Consider the following 6,000-nt stretch of genomic DNA (forward strand, 5'->3'; position numbering starts at 1 on the left):
CCGGCTTTCGAGGTCGCAGCGCCGTAAGGACAGTAGGTTTATCCCGGTTACGCTAAGATGTGAGGTCTGTGGCAAGAGTATCCCGCTCGTATCCCTTCGGAATCACTATAGTGTGCAGGCACTGACATCCTGGACAGTGATTCGGGCACGATATCTCAGGGGTTCCCAATATGAGACCGAAGGGCTACATCTCCATGGAGATGTGTCGGGTTTGTAGTTGAACCGAAAATGTGATATCACAGCCAAATAGGACAGACATTCATCATGTGCATCTTTTATCTGTTTGATTGCTTTGCCGACTTGTATTATTTGCCTAATTGTGTAACATGTCTAATTGCTTATCTAAATTACTTGATATACATGCTTATACATATGTTTTACTTGCATTGCTATTTTCTGTGTATTCTACTGGGATTGAGGAGGTTCGGAAGGCGATGGGATCCAAGGAGGATAGGTTGGTGAAGGCTGTCAGACAGCGATGAAATGAATAGATTAAAAATTCCACTAAGTTAGATTACCCCTTTATTATCATGGTTTTAAGTTATGTTTTAAAGTTTTACTTATGTTTTAAGCCTGAATCTCATGATGGATATGAAGCTCTAGGATTGCCTCTGGCATCCAAGAGTCTTATATCTTACATCACTAGGCACTGTTACCATACTGAGAACCTCCAGTTCTCATTCCATACTCTGTTGTTGTTTTTCAGATGCAGGTCGTAACCCACCTCGGTGAGTTGCTTTGATGGTGACAGAGCGGAGGATCCTAGCTATGTTTTGAAGTCTTTTGGTTTATTTTGCTTAGTTCTCTCATCATTTGTATTTATTTTTCCTAGAGGCTTACTTTGAGAGGAAATTCTGTATAAGTTGTTTTACTTTTCTAAACTCTGTATGCCTGTATACAACTAGCTAGCTTAAACTCCGTGAGCCGTTGCTAGACTCTTATACCCTTATATATCTTCATATCTGTACATATATCTTGTGCCTTGATTAGTGTAGCTTCGTTGTGAATGTTTTGCGCTTTTCAAATTCTATTTTTTGAGCTTAATCCTTCATCAGGCTTCTAGAATTATTATTTCTTTCTACATAAAGATACGTATGAACTTTAGACTTGTCGTAACCTTTGATTAAACTTTGCTTTATGACACGAGGTAAGGCTTAGGGTAATTAGGGTGTTACATAATAGGGGATTAAAGAACGAATCCACCTTAGTGACGGCGGCTGCTGCTTCCTCTTAGGAATCCAATTGAGCGCTTGATGTCTTCTATGTCACGCCCTTGTCCTTGTTGCTCTTCCCTCATGGCTCTTTGATCTTCCCTCAGGGTTCTTTGATCTTCTCTTATTTCATAGAGGATGGAAGAGTGCTCTTGACGTCCCATCCTCAGTTGGTCCATGCTGGAGCTTAATTCTCCTAGAGAAGTATGCAATTGGTCCCAAAAAAATTTTTTGGGGAGGAAAATACATCCTTGAGGCATCTCAGGGATTTCTTATTGAGGAAGCTCTATATGTTCTTGCTCTGGTCCATGTGTTGGCTCTCTAACATGCTCCATCCTTCTTTTAGTGATTGGCTTATCCTCCTTAATGGGGATGTCTCATTCTGTGACAATTTCGGCTGAATTGCATAGGTGACATATGAGGTAAGGGAAGCGGAGGCAAGTGCCTTTCCCTTCCTCTTCCTTAAGGTTTCACCAGTCTTTGGTGCCATACTTAGGAGTGGTAGAAGTAAAAAAGCAAAGCCTTTGTAACACCAAACTTAAGAGTTTTCCTCATCCTCGAGCAAATATGAACAATTGGGAGTGAGAGAGTGGAAGAAGAAGAAGATAGAGGGAGAGATAGAAGGTGAGGTAGGTAGGGTAGGTGGAGTTTCTGTGGGACCCACCGGTCTTGGGAGACAAGGAAATTCGAATTTCTTGCCCCCTTTTGGGCATTGAACGCCCAGCTCTTGCTCCTGGCTGGCGTTCAACGCCAGTTTAGTGCTCCTTATAGGGCGTTGAACGCCCATTGGGGTGCTCCTTCCTGGCGTTCAACGACAGGTCTGTGCTTCTGTTGGGGCGTTGAACGCCTAAGCTCTGTCCCCTGGCTGTGTTCAACGCCAGCTATATGCTCCCTGGCTGGCATTCAACGCCAGCTTTGCCGCTCCTCATGGGCATTGAATGCCCACTCTGGCCCCCTTGTTTGACGTTCAACGCCAGCAAAGTCTCTGCTCCAAGGTGTTCTGTTTCCAGCTCTGACTATTTCTGTTTCTGTTTTAACTACTACACATGATCACAAACATTAAAAGCAAGGGAAAACTCTAAAAATAAACTAAAATAAACTCAAATGAAAATAAACAAAAGAAATAAGAACAGAAATACTCTACTCATGGTTTGGTTGCTTCCCAACAAGCGCTTCTTTAATGTCATTAGCTTGACACTCGATTGTTGACTTTCTTCCTCTTCTTCTAGTTGGTTAACAGAAATAACTCCATGGGAGAAGAGGAGGAGATTAGTGCCCTCAAATTTGGATTCCTCCTAACAAACTCTCTTTTAGTGTGATGAGCTTGATTCTCCTTGCTTGTTAGGGTAGGGGTTGTATTGTTTCTCCATCCCCTATGCATCTTCTTCTTGGGACCTTTCTCCTTGATGGGTGGTGACTGCCCAACACCAAACTTAAGTTTGATGTCTGGGGAAATTGTATGAGTTTTCACCAAGAGAGGAGGCTTCAATATTGTACTCTGCATGAGGTACCTTCTTTGTCAGGGGGTAGTGGAGGTTGAAGGACCTTGATAATCATGTAATCCTTCTGTAACCTCATCACTAATTCGCCTTTCTCAGTATCAGAGAGGTTTCTTCCAGTAAATAGAGACCATTGCTCCAAAACCTCAGAAAAAGGACTATTGATTTGTAGCTTCTTATAGCCGTCCAAAGACTGTGAGCAGTGCTCTTCATTGGTCTCCTTTTGAGGCATCTGAGGGTGTGGTACTTCAGGCTTTCTTCCCATAAGAGGGGCGTGCAACAATGTGCTTCCAACATCTTCTTGAGCCTCTTCTTCATTTAGTTCTTCAACAGTTGGTACCATTTTATGCTCAACCTCCTTGGTACTAATGAGGGCTAAACACTCTTCTCTTATCTATTTAGATAAGTGCTGTCTATTTTGACTCAACTGTGCCTCTATAGTTCTGTTAGAGGCTCCGGCTTCTTATAGCATCTCTTAAAATTTCAACATTTGTTGTGCAAGTGAGCGTAGTTGCTGGGTTAATGATTCATTCTGTTCTAGACGGTTAGATTCAATGGTCACTGTCTTGACCTCTCCTTTCATTGAAGTCTCACCAGATGAGTACAGATGCTGATTGCTAGCAACTGTCTCAATGAGCTCGTCAGCTTCCTCAATTGTCTTTCTCATGTGGATTGAACCACCAACAGAATGGTCTAAGGACATCTTAGCCATATCTGTGAGTCCGTAATATAAGATGTTTAACTTTACCCATTCTGAAAATATTTTAGTAGGGCATTTCCGTAGCATCAATCTGTACCTCCCCCAAGCATCATAAAGGGATTCATTAACTTTTTGTCTGAAGCCTTGGATGTCTAATCTCAACTGAGTCAGCTTTCTTGGAGGAAAGTATTGATTCAAAAACTTGTCCACCAGTTGATTCCATGTTTTCAAGCTAGAGTTGGGTTGGTTGTCTAACCACCTCTTTGCCTGGTCTTTAACAGCAAAGGAAAAAAGCATCAGTCTGTAGACATCCTGGTCTACTCTCTCAGTGTGTACTGTGTCAGCTAATTACAGGAATTCTGCAAGGAATTCCATGCGCTCTTCATGTGAAAGTCCATAAAACTGGCAGTTTTGCTGCACTAGAATGATTAACTGTGGATTGAGCTTAAAGTTAGCTACTCCAATAGGAGGTATGCTAATGTTGCTTCCATAGAAGTCAAGAGTGGGAGCTGTATAAGACCCCAAATTTCTTCTGAACTGTTCATCCCCATTTGGGTTTATGGTGAACTCTTCCTATTCCTATACACTCAGTCAAGAAATAAGGAAATAGGAAAGTGCGTGTCTCTATATCAGAGTATAGATCACTTCTAGTAAGATGTCTTGAGAAAACAAAAAGAATGGAGGTAAAGGGAGAGAGATGGAATTTGAATTTTTGAAATTAAAAAAAAAGGAAATTAATTTTTTTGTTTTTATTTTATTTAATTGTTAATTTTGAAAAGAAGAAAGAAAAATAAAAGAAAATTTAAGACAACTAATTAATTAAAAAGATTTGAAAATTTTAAAGGTGGTTTTCGAAAAAGAAGAGAGAGAAAGAAGTAGATGATTTTCAAAAATAAAAGAGAGAGAGAGAGAAAGAGGTAAGAATATTCGAAAAAGAAGAGAGAAGAATTAGTTAGGAGGTTTTGAAAAAGAGGAAAGAGAAAAAAGAGTAGAAAAAAGAATAAGATAAAATAAGTAAATAACTAATCAACAAGATTTGAAAGTAAAGTAAAAGATTTGATTTTGAAAATTTAAAGATTGAAATTTGAAAATTAAATTTTTGAAATTTGAAATTTGAATTTAAAAAGAAAGTCAAAGAAAGATTAAGATTTGAAAGAATAAGTCAACAAGAAAAGATAAGATTTGAAAAGATTTGATTTTGAAATTTTAAATTGATTCAAGATAAGATAAAGATTTGAACATTTGAATTTTAAAATTTGAATTTAAGATAAGATAAGATTTAAAATTTAAAGATTTTGAAAAAGATTTTGAAAAAGATTTTAAAAAGATATGACAAAGATTTGAAAAAGATTTGAAAAGATAAGATTTGGTGTTTGAATTTTAAAAAAGATTTGATTTTGAAATTTGAAATTTGAGAATTTTGAAATTTGAAATTTGAAATTTAAAATTTGAATTTTGAATTTTGAAAACTTGAATTTTGAAATTTGAATTTTAAATTTTGAATTTTGAAAATTGAATTTGAATTTGGATAAGATAAGAATTTGAAATTTGAATTTTAAAATTTGAATTTAAAATAACATAGGATTTTTGAAATTCAAAGAAAGATAAAAAAGATAAGATAAATATTTGAAATTCAAAATTTAAACTTTACTAACAAGAAAACACCAAAATTTGAAAAGATAAGATGAAGAACGAGATTGCATAAGAGAATACAATCAAAAATATTGAATTAGAACAGTAATATTATTGATCCATGAAACTCAGCAGAGCTCCTAACCTTAACCTTAGGAGGTTAGTGACTCATATTGTACATAATAGTGTTCAAAAATAATGGGGGAGGAAGAAGATCCTAAACAACGGGTGATCTCCTCCTATATATACTAATCTGCTAACTAAGAATTATAGAAATAAAATAAACTAAGTTGATAGTACAAAAATATACTTCTGAGACCCACTTAGTGAGTATTTGGGCTGAGCTCGAGTGAAATCCACAAGCTAGTACCCCTTAGGGGCGTTGAACGCTGGCTTGGGACTCCCTTTTGGGCGTTGGACGCAAGCTGCTCCCCTGTGGGCGCTGGATCCCAGGAATGGGGCTGGTGGCTGGTGTTGAACGCCAGTTTTGGGCCTTTATTTTCAAAGTAAATGATGAGCGGATAATTTATACGCTTTTTGGCATTATTTTTAGTATGTTTTTAGTAGGATCTAGTTACTTTTAGGGATGTTTTTATTAGTTTTTATGTTAAATTCACATTTCCGGACTTTACTATGAGTTTGTGTGTTTTTCTGTGATTTCAGGTATTTTTTGGCTGAAATTGAGGGACTTGAGCAAAAATCAGATTCAGAGGTTGAAGAAGGACTGCTGATGTTGTTGGATTCTGACCTCCCTGCACTCAAAGTGGATTTTCTGGAGCTACAGAACTCTAAATGGCGCACTCTCAACGGCGTTGGAAAGTAGACATCCAGGGCTTTCCATCAATATATAATAGTCCATACTTTGCCCAAGTTTAGACGATGCAAAAGGGCGTTGAACTCTAGTTCTACGCTGCAGTCTGGAGTTAAACGCCAGAAACACGTCACGAACCAGAGTTGA

The sequence above is a fragment of the Arachis ipaensis genome, chromosome B8, assembly GCF_059453495.1.
Source record: "Arachis ipaensis isolate K30076 ecotype BB chromosome B8, ASM5945349v1, whole genome shotgun sequence".
Lineage (NCBI taxonomy): Eukaryota > Viridiplantae > Streptophyta > Magnoliopsida > Fabales > Fabaceae > Arachis > Arachis ipaensis.